Genomic DNA, 18,616 nt, shown 5'->3' on the forward strand with positions numbered 1-18,616 from the left:
GTGGCTCTGCTCCAGGAATCCTGCTTAACCATTACTGCTATTAAGAAGCAAAATGGTGTAACCAAAGCCTTTTTACAAAAAGTACACAAACATTTAAAATACATTATTTGCCATAAACACATTTAGAAATTAAGCTGGGATTTGAGCCCACATAATCACACTGGCCAAACTGGGACACTACCTTTGTCATAACAGCTGTTTTACTATCAATAAACAGAACCACCAAGGTAAATGCATAATGTGAGAAAGAACTGAACCCTTGTCTACAAATTCTGCTGGATATTAAGGGGTTTGGGGGTCGGTTTTCTACTATGAATACCATAATTATTTTTGTAACATATTCTTTATAACATATTCTATATTTCTGTAACATTTTATATACCATCCCTAGTCCTAGACCCACCAGAACCAATCACAATCATAAATTTAGTGTGTTTGTAAATGTGTGTGTGTGAGTGTGTATAGCCTTTAACAATATATTGTTTTGGAGCAAGATTCTTTTTTTCTTTTTTTAATGGGGTGGGCCCCTTTGACTTGCTGAACTTTATTTATTTTTTATTTATTCGAGAGAGAGAGAATGAGAGCTAGAGAGCACGAGAGGGAAGAGGGTCAGAGGGAAAAGCAGACTCCCCGCTGAGCAGGGAGCCCGATGTGGGACTCGATCCCGGGACTCCAGGACCATGACCTGAGCTGAAGGCAGTCGCTTAACCGACTGAGCCACCCAGGTGCCCTGGAGCAAGATTCTTAACCTGGCATTCACAGGCAGATATCAGGGTGTCCCAGAATTTGGACAGAAAAAAATCACCTCTAGCTTCACTAATTTCTAAGCAAAATTCATCATTTCTTTCAGTCATAAATGTAGGCAAGAGTATTATATTAGTAGAGTATCTGTGACTTCAACACCAAGAGCATTCAGATTTTCCTATCACATTACAGTTGGTAGAGAGAACTCAAAATATTTATGCTCACACTACTTTGAAATTATCATAGAGGCACCAGACTAGCTGCCAGACTGTCCACAAGTACTCAGGTGATGGAGCCAAGCAACCCCTGGGCAGCTCTGTGCCTGGTAGTTAATTCTTCAGACTCTAAATGGCTAGGTCCTATGTTCTCACATGGATGGTCCAGCTACGTATTTTACTCTCTGCGACTCCCCACAACTGTGTTGATGGACACATAGAAGCAGGTGAGTCAAAGGCCATCCCACAGTTTAAAAGCCCCATTCAAACTAGCCATGATGGCCTTCACACTGATGGATCTTTAAAAGATGAAAACTTTAACTTGCTTATATATTTATTGCCTTGTACTTAACTCTGATAACAGAGCACTTTTATAACACAAATCTGTTTTAAAAATTTTTACAATTATTTCAATATAGCTGACTTCTTTTACAATCATATGTACTTTACTTAGATTAAGAACCCCTACTCTAGAGATTGTTAACAAGAATGGTGTGCCACTGGGGTGCCTGGGTGGCTCAGTTGGTTAAGCATCTGCCTTTGGCTCAGGTCACGATCTGGAATCCTGGCATCATGAGCCCCACGTCAGGCTCCCTGCTCAGAGGGGAGTCTGCTTCTCCCTCTGCCCTTCACCCAGCCCGTGCTCTCTCTCTCTCTCTCAAATAAATAAATAAAATCTTTAAAAAAAAATGGTGTGCTACTGCATACATCACTCCACAATTTGATTTTTTCCACACAGCTTAGTCCATTTTGACACAGGTTGTTCACTGTCCCAGCCAGGCTCTCTTCTGCTTCTCTCTCCCCGCCCCCACCCCCAGTTTCATGTTTCATGGCCCAAAACACTCTTCCTCAGCAAAGCTAGATCCCTTATTTCCTCAGGTCTTTGCTCCTGGCCACCCAACATGAGCTTTCATGTCCTACCTCCATGCCTAACCCTTAGCAGCCCCCTTCTCTGCTTTATTATCTTTTCTTGACCCTTATCACTGTCCACTATATAATCTATTTCGTGTATCTTGCTGAGGACCTGTCTCCCCATGAGAATAGAAACTCCTTGAAGAGAGAGGTTTATCTGTATTAATCACAGCTGTAACCTCGATAGCTAGATGAGTGGCTGGCATAAAATAGACATTCAATAACTATTTGGTGAATGAGTGAATGAATTTGTTTTAATTACTATATAGTAATCTACTATATAAATATTCTATTTATCTACTTCTTATTGATGGTCATTTAATGTTTCTGCTTTCCAGTATTACAAATAATGTTACAGCAAACATTCTCACAAATGTCTCTTTTACCACCATTTCTGCAGAGTATATGCCTAGAAGAGTTCTTGACCTGGGTGTGTGATTTTTTTCAACATTAATGGATACTGTTCAATTGTTCCCCAAAATGGTTGTATATTACGATTACTTAAAATACAGCATACATACTGGGTGTAATACCCTTGATAGCCACTCAGGAGTTACTTTTCATATGTAACATAAATTTGTTGAATCAAAACGGAGACACCTTCTCTTCCTTCACTTTATTTATTTATTTATTTATTTATTTATTTATTTATTTGACAGAGAGAGACACAGCGAGAGAGGGAACACAAGCAGGGGGAGTGGGAGAGGGAGAAGCAGGCTTCCTGCTGAGCAGGGAGCCTGATGTGGGGCTCCATCCCAGGACCCCGGGATCATGACCTGAGCCGAAGGCAGACACTTAACCGACTGAGCCACCCAGGGGCCCCTCTTTCTTCAATTTAGAATAACTTTAGTTAGTCAGAAGAGCTCCACAAAGAGCAGAGGCTGAGACTAAGCCAAATAAACTTAGTTCACTTGCCTCTTAAAGTCAGGGCATTATGCTAAGTGAAGTAAGCCAGTCATCGAAAAGGCATATACTGTAAGATTCCACTTATATGAGGTACTAGGAGTCAAATCACAAGAGACAGAAGCAGAATGGTGGTTGCCAGGGACTAGACAGAGGGGAGACTTGGGAGTTATTACTAATTGGGACAGAGTTTCAGTTGGGGAAGATGAAAAAAGTTTTGGAGGTGAATGGTGATGTTTGCACAACAGTAAAAATTTATTTAATACCACTGTGCACCTAAAAATGGTTAAATATATTTTACAACAAAACCATATTTGAAAAAAAAAGAGATTTACTCAAACAACATAAAGTCATTTGTTGTTTAAGTGCTAAAAAGATAGCACCCAAATTGTCCACTTTATATTCATCAAGAAGTGAAAACAGATATGCAAACACAAGTCTTTTTTTTAAAGATATTTACTTATTTAGAGAGCATGATCAGGGGTAGGGGCAGAAGGAGAGGGAGAGAGAGAGAGAATCTCAAGTGGACTCCCTGCTAAGCGCAGAGCCCTACGTAGGGCTCAGTCCCATGACTGCGAGATCATGAACTGAGCCAAAATCAAGAGTCTGATGCCCAACCGACTGAGCCACCCAGGCGCCCTGCAAACACAATCTTGATAAGGGTGTTATTCAATGTAACCACTAATCCTGTAGAAAATTCTCTCAGCACACAGAGCAGCATTTACCCAGAATCCTTACACTGGAACAGTATATCTAGGTCCCAGCTTGCTCCTTTAGTAGATTCCAGGGCTCTTTTTCTTCTTCACTGCAGCTAATGTCAGCAGTTACCTAATATAATCAAAGCAAGAGAGGGAAAAACTGCCAGTGGGCCTCCCAGTTCTTTCTCATCTCATGATAAAATCACAGGGTTGTTGTTTTTTGTTTTTTTTATTTCACCAAACAGAAAAATGAAAAAGGAGGATGGGCAAAGAGAATATATCAGATTTCCCTGTAAGTACCTTATTTGGCCAAGTCTATTTTCAACAATACTTCCTGAGAAAGGCTACTGCAACGCAAAAAGAAGTAGGGTGCACCATCTTAAAGGATGGTCTGCTGACTACATAGATTTGCTCTTATTTAGAATCCAGTACATTGTTTTCACTGCTCCTACTTACATCAATGAAAACTTTGCCCTGGTAACTTCTGTCCAGGAGAAACACAGCTCCAACAGATACTCTGCTCTTTCAAGCCCTGTTTTGCTTCCGTACTCTTAACTGCATTGTCCATATGTGGCTTTACTTACATTCAAGTCTCTTCATCTTGTCTTGCTCAATGACAGCCCTTTTCCCTCATATCTCCCAAGAGTAATCTTTTTCCAAGCATTTCTCTAAAATGCCTGGGAAGTGGAAGAAAGGGATTAGCAAAGACACAGCCCCAGTGTTCCTGATGCAGAAGAGCCCACAAGGTAGATGGGCCTCCCCCAAGGAAGGTCACAGGTGAGAGCAGCAGGTGCTGCAGAGCCTTGGCCTCTGGCCCCCAAGCCAGAGTATAGGGCGATGACAGGTCACTTCCCAGATCCACAGACTGGCAGGGAAGCAGCATACACTGCCAGGCTAGGTTCTTCCCGTGTGCATAAGAAAGGCTGATCACAGGGTATCCAGTGACTAAATCGGAGCAAAGCTGTAAACAAAAATGGAGCTAGCATCTCCCATGTCATTTTCTTAGGGAAGTTCCCTAATTCAGACTTCTACTGAGTCATATTGGCTCACCAATTCATATGAGCTCAAGTTAATGAAATTTTAGTGTACTTGATTTATCTTAAAGTCTTCAGAAGAAAAACAGTGTTTCAGGAAAACACTGCATTGTATCCATCCGGCACAATATTCCAGGTTATCAGATTCTAGCCTTCCTTGTCTCTGACCTATCGTGCAGCTTTCTGTAAATTGTGGGTGATAGGCACACATGCAACCTGTTTTGTCTGGTAGTTTCCATGGACTTCTCTTCCCTCTGTAGAAAACTCAGTTTGCCCAGATTTGCAATTCAATTCCTTTACTCATATAAATGTGAGCCTTTTGACTTCATTTGAACTGTTTAGAACATTTGCCTGGTTCCCTATGTGAGTAAAACAAAATACATGTTCATTTTAATGTGATCTGTGTGAGCGTAATTTTATCTTTCTCTGGCAATTATCTTTTAAGATGCCTTACTCCTAGTCAAGCTCCATCCATGGGACCTGTAGTGATGTCCACTCTTTCATTTCTGATATTATTAATTTGTCTTTTTTTCTTCTTTGTCTGGCTAAGGCTTACAGATTTATTAACCTTTTCACAGAATCAGATTTTCATTTTGTTGATTTCCTGCCTTTAGTTTCATAGATTTCTACTCTAATTTTTATTACTGGGGTATCTGGGTGGCTCAGCTGGTTAAGTGTCTGCCTTTGGCTCAGGTCATGATCCCAGGATCCCATCCCAGGATCAAGCCCCGTGTCAGGCTCCCCGCTCAGCGGGAAGTCTGCTTCTCTCTCTCCCCACCCCCCACAGCTGGTGCTCGCCCCCTCTCTCATGAATAAATAAATAAATAAAATCTTTTTAAAAAGTGTGTTGTTTAATCCCCAAGTATTTGGGGGATTTTCCAGCTGTCTTTCTGTTATGATTTCTAGTGTAATTCCGCTGTGGTCTGAGAGCAGACACTACATGATTTCTATTCTTTTAAATTTGTCACAGTGTGTTTTTTTTTAATTTTTTTAAGACTTTATTTATTTGAGAGAGAGAATGAGATAGAGAGAGAGCATGAGGGGGGGAGGGTCCGAGGGAGAAGCAGACTCCCTGCTGAGCAGGGAGTCCGATGCGGGACTCGATCCCGGTACTCCAGGATCATGACCTGAGCCAAAGGCAGTCGCTTAACCAACTGAGCCACTCAGGCGCCCTGTCACAGTGTGTTTTATGGCCCAGAATGTGGACCATCTTAGAGAATGTTCCAAGGTGACCTTGAGAAGAATGTATAGTGTATTCATCAATTTCTCCTTGCATTTCTATCAGTTTTTGACTCACATATTCTGCTTATATGTTGTTAGGCACATACACATTAAGGATTGCTACATATTCTTGGACAATTGACCCTTTTGTCATTATGTAATGCCCCTCTTTATCCTTGATAACTTTCTTTGCTCTGATGTTTAAACTGTGTGAAATTAACATAGGTACGCCTACTGCCTTTGATTGGTGGCAACATGGAATACCTTTCTCCATCCCTTTATTTTTAATCTATGTGTATTTTTATATTTAAAGTAGATTTCCTACATTAAGATCCAACAACATGTAGTTGGGTCTTATTTTTCTATCCTCTGACAATCTCTCTCTTTTGATTGGTGCACTTAAGACCATTGATGTTTAAAGTGATTACTGATATACAACACAGGCATACCTCAGAGACATTGTGGGTTTAGCTCCAGATCACTGCAATAAAGCAAATGTCACAAAAGGGAATACAAATGAAATTTTTGGTTTCCCAGTGCATATAAAGGTTATGTCTACACTACGGTGTACTGTTAACCACGCATTATGCCTAAAAACAATGTATATACCTTAATTTTAAAATACTTTATTGCTAAAAATGCTAACCATCATCTGAACTTTCAGCAAGTCATAATTACTGATCACACATCACTGTAACAATATAATAATTTAAAAGTTTGAAATATTATAAGAATTACCAAAATGTGATAGAGACATAAAGAGAAAAAATGCTGTTGGAAAAACGGCACCAAAAGACTTGACACAGGGTTGCCACAAACTTTCAATTTGCAAAAAGTGCAGTATCTGTAAAGCACAATAAAACAAAGTATGTCTGTAGGTGGATTAATGTCTACCATATTTTTACTATTATTTGTTGCCCTTGTCTTGTTCGTATTGTTGTCTTCCATGCCTTTTTTTGCCATTTGTGGTTTTGATCATTTTATAGCCTATCAATTTTTCTTAGCCTATCAATTATACTTCTTTTTAAACTGTTTTTAGTGGCACCCTAGAGTTAGCAATATACATTTACGACTAATCCAAGTCCCCTTTCAAAGAAAATTACACCACTTCACCGGTAGTACGAGAACCTTATAGGTAACAAAATATTCCTAACCCCTCCCATCCCTTGTATCATTGCTGTCATTCATCTCACTTGTACATCCCACCCCTGGTGGCACTGCTGTCATTCATCTCACTTATACATGAGCGTACCCTTTTTCTCTGTGTGTGTGTATATCTGTTATCTGACAGCTATTAGATTAAGAAAAACAAGTCTTCATTTTACCTTCACATATTCATTCTCCAATGCTCTTCCTTTATGTAGATCCAAGTTTCTGAATATATAATTTTATTTCTCTCTGAACAACTTCTTTTAACCTTTTTTTGCAAGGCAGATCTACTGGCAACAAATTCCCTCAGTTTCTGTTTGTCTGAGAAAGTCTTCATTTCTTCTCACTTTTGGAGGAAATTTCACAGGGTGCAGAATTCTAGATTGGTGGGTTTTTCTCCCAATACTTTGTATGTTTCACTCCCCTGTCTTATTCCTTGCATGGGTTCTGAGAAAAAATCAGATATAATTCCTACATTTGGTCCTGTAAAGTGTTTTTATCTGTGGCTTCTTTCAAGACTTTTTCTTTATCTTTGATTTCCTTTAGTTTGAAGAAGATATTCGTGTCATTCCTTTTTTTTTCCTAAGATTTTATTTACTTGCGAGAGAGGGTGGGGAGAAAGACAGCGAGCAAGCATTAGCTGGGGGGAGAGGCAGAGGGAGAGGGAGAACAGGCTCCCCACCAAGCAGGGAGCCCAATGCAGGGTTTGGCCCCAGGACCCCAGGATCATGACCTGAACTGAAGGCAGATGCTTAACCGACTGAGCCACCCAGGCGCTCCTCCTGGGTGTCATTCTTTTGACGTTTATCCTGTTTCATGTTTTCTGAGCTTCATCTGTGGCTTGATGTCTGACATTAATTGGGGGAAAGTCTCCATATTTTTTTTTTAGATTATTTATTTATTTATTTATTTATTTGAGAGACAGAGAATGAGAGATAGAGAGCACGAGAGGGAAGAGGGTCAGAGGGAGAAGCAGACTCCCTGCTGAGCAAGGAGTCCAACGTGGGACTCGATCCCAGGACTCCAGGATCATGACCTGAGCCGAAGGCAGTCGCTCAACCAACTGAGCCACTCAGGTGCCCCAAGTCTCCATATTATTATTTCAAATATTTCATCTGTTCCTTTCTCTCTTTCTGCTCCTCCTGGCGTCCCCATTACACGTATGTTATGCCTTTTATGGTTGTGCCACAGTTTTTGGATATTCTGTTGTGATTTTTTTCAGTCTTTTTTCTCCTTGCTTTTCAGTTTTAGAAATTCTCAGTCATATCCTCAAGCTCAGAGATTCTTTCCTCAGCCCTGTCCAGTCAGTTAATAAGGCCATCAAAGGAATTCATTTGTTATTGTTTTGGTTCTTCTTAACTCTAGCATTTCTTTTGATTCTTCCTTAGAATTACCATCTCTCTGCTTACATTATCCATCTGCTTTTTGCATGTTGTCTAACTTTTTCCATTAAAGCCCTTAGGATACTAATCACAGTTTTTAAAAATTCCTGGTCTGATAATTCCAACATTCTTCCTTTTACTCTGTTTGGTCTGGGAGGCCATAGCAAGGGCCCGGAGGAGAGGTTTGACACCTCGACTTAAATTTTAATAGGATCACTCTGGCTGGTGTGTTGAGAACAGACTGTAGGGTCAGAAAAGCAGAAGCTGAGACCAAGTATCAGCCAACTGTGGTCTTCCAGGCAAGAGAGGTTGACGGCTTGAGCCATGCTGAAGGTGGTGAGAGGTCAGATTCTTTGCATTTTCAAGGGAGATCTGAAAATATTTGCCCAAGGACTGGACGTGGGATATAAGGAATTAAAAGTCAATTGTAAGATTTTTGGCTTGAGTATTAACTAAGATGCAGAAGGAAAAAATTGGGGCAGCGTGAGTGTTAAGGGTTAGTTTCGACTCTGTGTGTGTGTGTGTGTGTGTGTGTGTGTGTGTGTGCACGCGTGCATGCAGATGAGGTTTCCAAGTAACAATGTCAAGTGGGCAAGTGGAGAATGAGCTGCAGTTCAATGGAAAGGTCCAGTCTGCAGATCTGAGAGACAGCAGCTTGCTTCAAACCATGTTACTGGACAAGATCACAAGGGAGTGAGACTCCATGGACTGAGACTTGGGAGCATTTCAGTATTTCAAGAGGTCTAGCCAACAAGAGGCAACCAATCAAGCAGTCTGAGAAGGACAAGCACTGAAGCAGCAGAAAACCATGGAGGGTGCTGGCCTAGAAGGACATATTGACTGAGGTGACTCCCATGATGAGCTAGTCATGCGCAGCCCACACGTGTAATAGGATTAGGACTAAGAACTGACCGTGGTGGTCTTGACAAGGATGGTTTTAGTGAAGTGGTGGAGGTGAGAGCTTAGAACCCAGCACATAATTCACTCAATACTTACTTGTTTAAAGAGTAAATGACACACACTCAATAGTGCACACACACCGTGTACCTCCAAACACCCACATCTCACTAAACACAGCAGTGCACACACACATACCATGAACCACCTTAGTAAACTATCACTACAAAAGACCCCCTCTGAAGAACGTCACCAGGTGAAGGAGAGAGAGAAGGATGGGATCCTCTCCACCGGTGTCTCTGTCACCCTGGACTGCTGTAACAGAACACCATAGTCTGGGTGGCCTAACAACAAACACTTACTTGTCAGAGTTCTGGAGGCTTGAAATTCTGGCAGATTTGGTGACTGGTGAGGGCCCTTCCTGGTTTGTAGATGGCTATCTTCCATTATGTCCTCACGGGGCCTTTCCCTGCTACATGTACTTGAACACAGAGATTGTGTGCCTCTCCTTTTTATAAGGACATTAATTCCATCATGAGGACCCACCCTTATAACCTAATGTAACCATAATTACCTTTCAAAGGCCCTGCCGCCAAATACCATCGCACTGGTGATTAGAGCTTCAATAATTAAATTGGGAGAGGACACAAATATTCACTTCATAGCAGCAGGCTTGGGGCACACATGCTAGTGAACCGGAGCAGCCATCCCGCCCCTCAGTAAGCTGTCCTTGATTCCAAAAGTCTCCACTGACATATCACAGCAAAGTCCAGCCCCAATTTTCTGAGCTGTCCCATCCAGGTGCAGTCAGCCTCAAGATGAGTTGAGTGGTGCTCACCATACCATGTCAAGACAGGAAGACCAGTGGGGAAGAAATCAGGCAAGAAAAGGAAGAGCACCCACATTTGGTCATGTGACCATAGCCTTTATCAGCTGTGGTTGGCACGGCCCAGGCTATTTACACAGAAGACCCTCCACAGATCCTAAAACCTGAGCAGGGCAAAAACAAGAGGCACAGTCCGCTACGGCAGTATATTGTGTCCCAAAAAGTAGACAGTGATGTGGGGCCACAGCATTTGAAGGCCCAAAGGTTTGAAGGTGCCCCTCTATAGGCTGCCTTCATCTATTTTAAAGGTATGGGTTGAATTATGGGTTGAATTTGTACCTCCTCAAAAAAGATATTTTAGAGTCCTAACCCTCAGCTAACCCCCACCCTTCAGAATATGATCTTATTTGGAGACAGGGTCTTTATGGAGGTAATCAAGTTAAAATGAGATCATTCGGGTAGGTCCTAATCCAATGTGACTAGTGTCCTTAAAAAGGGGGACATCTGGGAGCACCCGGTGGCTCAGCTGGTTAAGTGTCTGACTTGATTTCGGCTCAGGTCATGATCCCAGGCTCAGGGGACCGAGCCCTGTGTCAGGCCCCGAGCTCAGTGCGAAGTCTGCTTGTCCCTCTCCCTCCACTCCTCCACCGCCCCGCTCACTCTCTCTCTTTCAAATAGATAAAATCTTTTTTTTTTTTTTTAATCTGAACACAGGCACACAGGAACAACGTCATGTGAAGACAGAAGCAGAGATCAGGATGGTGCACCTACAAGCCAAGGAACACCAAAGATGCCAGTGAACCCCCCAGAAGCTGGGAGACAGGCCTGGAACACGTCCTCCCTCACAGCCTCAGAAGGAATTAGCCCTGTCGACATCTTGATCTCAGACTTCTGGTCTCCAAACCTGGCAGAGAATAAGTGTTTGTTGTTTAAGACACTTAGTTTGTGGTACTTTGATTACCACAGCCCCAGCAAACTAATCCAGTACCATTTCTATCCTTTCTTCTTCCTGTTCTTCCTTCCAAGTATCTTTTCCTTACATTTTGGGCTACTTCTGCTTCTGATCCAGCCATAACCGGAGTGCCCATTTCCATCTTTACTCATTCATTAACTCATCAGACATTCATTGAGCACCTACTATAGGCCACAATATTATACAAATGACCTCAGAGAGCCATATAAAGGGCTCAGTGAAGCACCGACTGTCCTATGGCAAATGAAGAAAGCCAAGCTGGGCAACATGTGCTGAAACAAGTTTGAAGAACCATACAGATCATTCTGTTTTGAGGTCAAATGTATCAAAGCATAAACTGTAATGAGACTACTAATTTGTATTTTGCATAGCAATTAATTATATACTTACTGGATAGTGAATACTATTTTATTTATTTATTTGACAGAGAGAGAATGAGAGAGAGAGAGAGAGCACATGAAGAGGGGGGAGGGTCAGAGGGAGAAGCAGGCTTCCCACTGAGCAGGGAGCCCGATGGAGGGGGCTCGATCCCAGATGAGCCACCCAGGTGCCCCAGTGACATCTTGATTTTAGCTTAGCCAGACCCATTTCAGACTTCTGACCTCTAGAACTGTAACATAACAATCTGTGTTATTTTAAGCCATTTACTTTGTGGTAGCTTGTTACAGCAGCAATAGGAAAACTAAACACAGCAAGTGGGAGAATGGGAGATCTGTGCAATGTATATTTAGTATCCATATTACATGTAAAACTGCTATAAATCAGTAAGATACTCTGCCCTCATTGTGCAGAAGATACGGCAAGCAATTCACAAAGAGGAAAGATGAATCACCCGCATTATGAAAAGATGTTCAGTCTCCCTGGTAATTAGGAAAATGCAAATTAAAACAGTGTTATAGACTGATTTGTATCCCACCACCCCACCCTCACCCCCAAATTCACATGCCAAAGCCCTAACCCCCAATGTAACTATAGTTGGAGATAGGGCCTCCAGGGAGGTAACTAAAGTGAAATGAGGTCAGCCAGCTAGGGCTCTAATCTGACAGGTGTACTCATAAGAGGAGGAGTCACCAGAAGAATCTCGGTTTCTCAGCATAAACACAGAGGAAAGGCTATGGGAGGACGCAGGGAGAAGGCAGTCTTGTAGAACCCAGGAAGAGAGTCCTCACCAGAAATCAACCATGGTGGAACCTTGACCTCGGATTCCTAGCCTTCAGAACTGTAAAAACAAAACAAAACAAAAACAAAAAACAAAAAACCCCCAAGCATTTCTGTTCTTTAAAACACTGAGTCCAGGGGCGCCTGGGTGGCTCAGTCCTTAAGCGTCTGCCTTCAGCTCAGGTCATGATCCCAGGGTCCTGGGATCGAGCCCCGCATCGGGCTCCCTGCTCAGCATGAAGCCTGCTTCTCCCTCTCCCACTCCCCCTGCTTGTGTTCCCTCTCTCGCTCTCTCTCTCTGTCAAATAAATAAATAAAATCTTATAAATAAATAAATAAATAAATAAAACACCCAGTTTGTGTTATTTTGTTATGGCAGCCCAAGCTCACTAATATAAACAGTAAAATAATACTCCGTGCCCTTTGGGAGCAAAAGTCTTAAGAGTCTGAGAATTCCAATAATTTTTTAGGTTATAAAGATAACCAATACAGGAATTTAAAACAGTGATGTAACTACATGAATGAGGGAGAAAGAAGACGGACCAGCTGGTTTAGGGGAGCTATGTCCCCGTCCAACAGCATAAAGTGAATAGAAGTCTAAACTGACAAGCACTATTCTTCAGAAATGCAACAGTAACCACCAGAATAACTAAAACAGAAACCATGAAAAGAATCAGCGTGGCTGCCCCTGAGGGGAATGGGGTCTTCCTCTGCTCCTGCTGCTATAACAAAATACCATACATGGGGTGGGGGTGGGGGGTTATATACAACACTTCTCACAGTTCTAGAGACGGGAAGTCCACGATCAAGGTGCACAGACTCAGCGTCTGGTGAATGCCTGCTTACGGTTCACGGATGGCTGTCTTCTCACTGCGTCCTCATGTGGTGCAAGGGGCCAGGGAGCTCTTTGGGGGTATCTTTTATAAGGGCACTGTCCCTTGTAAGAGGGCTCTACCTTCATGACCTAAGCACCCCCAAATACCATCACAGTGGGGATTAGGTTTCAACATGTGAATTGGTGGGAGGTGGGGGGGTGGGGAAGGGATAAACATTCAGTCTAGAGGAGGAGGAGGAGGAAGGCTGGAGCTTTCTGTCAGAAGTTCTTTTATTCTCTGATTTTTAAAATTATGGATTCTTTGGTAATTTTTTTAAATTAGTAGAACAGAACCAGTCAAGAATTCTGTTCCTAGCTCGATGAAGGGACATGAGGAGGCTGTCCTTTTGAGAATAGGCTGTGTTTAAGCCAATGAAGCACCTGAAGGAAAGAGCATGAGCATGGTAGGCAAATGTAATAAAAACAGGGAACAGAGAGGCTCCAAGTCCCTTCCTTCCAGAACCAGAGTGACATCAGGAAGGCCTTGCCCCATCGCCAAACACTTTACTATCACTTTCAGCTCCGGTATGGACTCCCAGTGTAACTCTGAACAACACTGTTGGCACTATAATTCTCGTGGCTCAAACACAGACACTGTCTCCAAATGTCTCCTTGTCAGATGCGAATCCAGTGGCTTCACCTTCCCTGCCACATCCCAACTTCTGCCAACCGTGCTTTCACGTTGTCCAACCAGCCGAAGAGCAACATTCCCACATCTAGAAAGCTAATTTCATGCCAGAAGCTAAAGACAAAACATCAACCCATTTCCATTAAAAGCAGCAAACTGAGGGAGTCTTTCAACAGACAGCATTACATGATTGGTTAGATCATGTGTTTGGGGCCAGACCTGAACCCTGAAACATCCCATTTACTAGTGATGTGACCTTGAGCAAGTCACTTCTCCTTCCCTCAGCTGTGAAAGGGAATAACAACACCTGCCCCTAGAGGTGAGGGGAGTGGGGAACACCACCAGTAGCCTTGTTGACCTGGCAAACTTAGTGCACACAAATGCTCACACAAAGGCTCTAGGATTACCCTGCGAACACTCAAGCACAATGTCTCTGCCAGGAAGTGAGACAAAGTAGCACAGCAGTAAGGGGGCAACAAAGGTAGTATTGCCATGTGGTCTTTGAACTAGGAACTCTCTTTCAATTTGGTAAAAACAAATAGTTTCCATTCCAGAAAAAAAAACCCAAAAAAACAAAAACGCATGTGCCTGGCCTTTTGCTAACATCATAACTAGTTATAGTTGATCCTGCTGTCTTTGCTAGTGATGAGCATGTAAATACTGAGAGGGGAACTAGAGCTTGCCTTGCAGATATAATTACATTTTAATACTGATTTAATAAAAACAAATATTAAACTCAAAATGTAATAAAAAGCACTCACTACTGACATTCCAAAGTTGAATAAAATCTCAGTTTTTGTTCTCTATTTCCAGACCACTAGTCTAAAAAGACAGCTTAGTTTGAAACCTTAATTTCTGGTTGTCATCGGTATTGAAAGAATTCCTGAGACGTGCTCTTTTGTCCACAATCACAGTTGGCATTTGTACAGCATATACTGGCGGCTACCACAGGGCTAGTGGTGACCCAGAAGGGAGACCCGGAGCTGCCTCAAGTCAGCCCAGTGCAGTAACCGCTCATTCTGGGCACGACAGTGGCACAAAAGATGGAACGAGCAAGCCTCCTGCAGGAGTGTTGAAGTTCTGGGAAAGACACTCGAGCTGGAACATGGAGGAGGAACAGGACTTCAGCAGGCGGGAAGGCACGAAGGGGCGTGATACAGATGGCCAAGGAAAGCAGAGCAGATCACTGAGTCAGGTAGGACCCTGTGGGGGTCCTGGAATGGAGGTCTAGGGCCATATTGTAAACAGAAGATTAAGAGAACAGATCTGTGTTTTAGAAAGAGTATTCTAGCAGCATTGGGGATGATAAAGAAGAAAGTCTGGAAATAGACCAGCTAGGAAATTCTGGCCCTCAGCCAACTTAAGAGCTATAGAGGACCCTGGCGTTGGGGGGCGGGGGGGTATGCACTGGGTGAGGACAGACAGGAATGGATGTGGGAAGTAATAAAGCTTGAGGCTAAATAAGGTTCAAGGACCTCCCACACATGACAATTCAGGAAAAGGAAGGCTATGCTTTTGGGAAATCTAAGAATGAGAATGGACTAGAGACAAAGAATGAGGTTCGAGGTCAATTAACACAACTGCAAGTTCAAGTGCGAGCTCTTCATCATGACACTGGACATAACAAAATCTACAGCCACGACTTACTACCCTTTACTGAGCACTTTCTGAGCGCCAAGCACTGTGCCCCATTATCCCATGCAATCCTCTTAACACTTCAAAGTAGAATTATTGTCGGCCCGGTTTTACGGGATAGGACTGGCTGGGCTAATGCCCATAAGGAATTTAGCTTGCTGCCTGGACAGAGCAAACGGGCACTGATGTTAGCTATCCTTAGCAACCACCAGGCACTGCCGCAAACTTGGAACACACTTCATTCCCTCCGAATGGAGCCAATCCTTTCGTTTTCAATATGAATGTCACCTTCTCTTTCTTGAATTTAGCAAAATAACAAATCACCCCCCTTAGTCTCCAACTGTTTGCCAAGTACCGATTACACGGCTAGCCAGCACTGAAAGGAATAAAAAATCAAGGTAAACCTATGCCCTGCCCGCACATGGATTACAATTTAGCGTGAGAATCACCGACTACACAGTGTTCTGAACCCCAAGTTCCAAATTCCCCGAGGGCAGAGAGTGCCTCGGAGCTGGAAGAATCGGAGCAAGCTATGGAGATGAAGGGAAACTGGATTCGATTCTAGAAGGATGGAAAATGAACAAGAAGAAAGCAAGGAGGGCCTGCGGCACAGGTGGGAATAGCAAGCAAACAAGAACATGTCCAAATGAACACAAAAGTTGTTCTTTTTTTTTTTTATAACAAAAATGCATTAAGTAGCTCTTGGGTGTGGGATCAAATGAAGGAAACAAAAATATTAGCTACTATACTTCTGGAATCAAAGGATTTGTAAGCTACTTCTAGAAACCCCCTGCAACCCAAATCCTGGGGAGGAAGCCTCAGCAAGAGACAGCACGAATGATACCAGGTGTATGAACTACGTGTCAGACGCTAAGCGGCGCACTGCACAGAAGACCAAAATCCACATGAAATGTATCCTTACTCTCCTCTCTGCATTTATGCTATCGATTTCTCCAAGAGACAAAACGGGGTGAAAGTCTCCTCAGAAGTATGATGTGAAACAATTTAAGGTTATCATTTAAAGCCATGAGAGGTCACAAATTGCTTAACAAATGTATAACACGGCAAAAATTTTTTTTTCAAGATTTTATTTATGTGACAGAGAGACACAGCGAGAGAGGCAACACAAGCAGGGGGAGTGGGAGAGGGAGAAGCAGGCTCCCCACTGAGCAGGGAGCCCGATGCGGGGCTCGATCCCAGGACCCTGGGATCACGACCTGAGCCGAAGGCAGACGCTTAACGACTGAGCCACCCAGGCGCCCCCACAGGAAGATATTTTAAATGTTTAAAAAACCCAGCAATTTTGTGTTTTATTAACAGTATGATCATTTCCTATTTCCTTAAAGTGTGCCCGGCAAAGTGACAAACAACTTTTTCACTGCAACATTATCTGCCAACATTCCTGAAAAGGAGGAACGGTTTTAAACACCTTCTGTTTGAGAACAAAGAGAGACTGATTTTATTTGAAATAAATCTAGAAAATGACTGGACTCACTCATAGTATTAAATCAACAGTGTAATTTCCGGGGCCAACATATAACTGCTGTGCTATGTACACTCCTTCCAAACGTTAATTTTCCAATACATGAGCCAGAGAAACTAAATGAGGAACTAGCCATGCATGAGCTGCTAAAGCAAATAAAGTTTCAACTTGGGAGAACAGCTCTAAGTTATAACCAACACTCAGTATATATTCATCTTTCTGATATTTCGTATTTAACTTCTCCAACCATTAGCCACACAGACAAAACGACTCTTTCCGAACACAAGAGTAAACACCCTTTGCTGATGAGGGGCAGACCTCATAACAATTACACCACTACGAGTTAATACTTTGCGGAACAAAAATTAGAACTCTTTTGAAAGTATCACTGCAGTCCTAGGCTTTATGGCAGAAAATACTGGTTTTATGTATTTATTTTTTTTAAGATTGTATTTATGTAAGAATCTCTACATCCCACGTGGGGCTCGAACTCACAACCCGGAGACCAAGAGTCACACACTCTTCTGAATGAGACAGCCAAGCGCCCCCCTGCTTTTATGTATTTAGCACTTAGAGAGCTCTTGCATTTACCTCCTTACCCAGTCTCTACAGCACTGTACGGAAATCTGCTTGATACAACAGTCTGTTTTCCGACATTATGCCAAGGTGACGGTACAGTGGAAAGAAAACAGGTTGAGCTTGAGTCAGACCCGATTTCCACGGAGGACTGTGACCAACCTGGAGTTCAAAGTGAGGAACACCGGACACAATCAAATGCTCCACTGAAACCTACTGCTGACGTCGCCCCACTGCCTTAACAGAAGAGTCAGACCCCGTTCTCTTCCCACCCACCTGCAGTCTCCTATTCAAAATAGTTCAGGAGAAGGTCTCTATTCTCAACTCTTAATGATAGGAGACACTTTAGAAAATAAAAGTCCACGGCTTCTTAAACCTGGATCCTTCCACGTAAACCCTCTCTTGGGTATACCTAATGCTCGGCACCCGTGACTGTTACTTCAAGAATTCCTGACGAATGTTTCTGACCCGAGGTCTCCAATGAGTTGGGGAACCAGGCACTTTCCGGTCCCACCTTTCCTCGCGAAGGACACAGAGGGGAAGGGGGTGCATTAGAAAGAAAACAAACCCCAAGGATCTGAAAAGAGCGGTATTCCAGGTTAACTCGCTATCCCAGTCACAAGAGGAATTCGCGGATGCTTCCCAACGGCACCCCGAGTCACCAGGAGCGCCCTTCCCGGCCAGGCGCGCCCAGGACGGAACCCCAGCCCCGGGACACGGCGCCGAAAACGCCCCTCCCACGCGGTCTTCAACACGGGGTTCCGGCCAGCGCGCACCTCGCGCGGGCATCCGTCGCGATCGGTCGCAGCACGAGCACGAAGCACCTGCCCCGTCCCCGGCTCGGCAGGAGCCCAGGGGCTGCAGGGGCACGGGGGGGCGGCTCTGCGGGCTCGGGGCTCCCCGGAGGGTCCGGCGCCCGCCGTGCACACCCACCTTGGCGCGCTTTCAGCAGCAGCGTGTTGGCCACGAAGTTCTCAAGCTTCAGGGCCCGCCGCCGCCGCCGCCGCCGCCGCCGCCGCCGCCGCCGCCGCCGGGATCCGCGGGCGCGAGGCGGCGGGGGAGGGGGAGGGGGAGGGGGAGGGGGCGCCGCCCCCTCCGCGCCCGGCTCGCAGGACGCCACCTGCCCCGGCGACCCCGCGCGGGGTCTGGGCGAGCCGACCCGCCGCCGCCGCCGCCACGGCCACCACCCGCCGCGCCGCCTCCGGGATCCGCGGGCGCGAGGCGGCGGGGGAGGGGGAGGGGGAGGGGGAGGGGGCGCCGCCCCCTCCGCGCCCGGCTCGCAGGACGCCACCTGCCCCGGCGACCCCG

At 44.2% G+C, this 18,616-nt stretch overlaps 1 protein-coding gene across 1 annotated transcript in view; it reads right to left on the reverse strand.

Moving 5' to 3' along the window:
- Positions 1–18,304, reverse strand: part of GRK4 (G protein-coupled receptor kinase 4) — a 96,467-nt gene extending 78,163 nt beyond the window's left edge. Inside the window, exon 1 of the mRNA XM_088021247.1 lies at positions 18,242–18,304. The gene's annotated coding sequence lies outside the window, so the exon portion shown is untranslated. The remainder of the gene's footprint in view (positions 1–18,241) is intronic.
- Between the last annotated feature and the right edge of the window lie 312 nt (positions 18,305–18,616).

The sequence above is a fragment of the Eumetopias jubatus genome, unplaced genomic scaffold (assembly GCF_037043125.1).
Source record: "Eumetopias jubatus isolate StellerSeaLion01/CBP00866 unplaced genomic scaffold, mEumJub1_p1.0 scaffold_2, whole genome shotgun sequence".
NCBI lineage: Eukaryota > Metazoa > Chordata > Mammalia > Carnivora > Otariidae > Eumetopias > Eumetopias jubatus.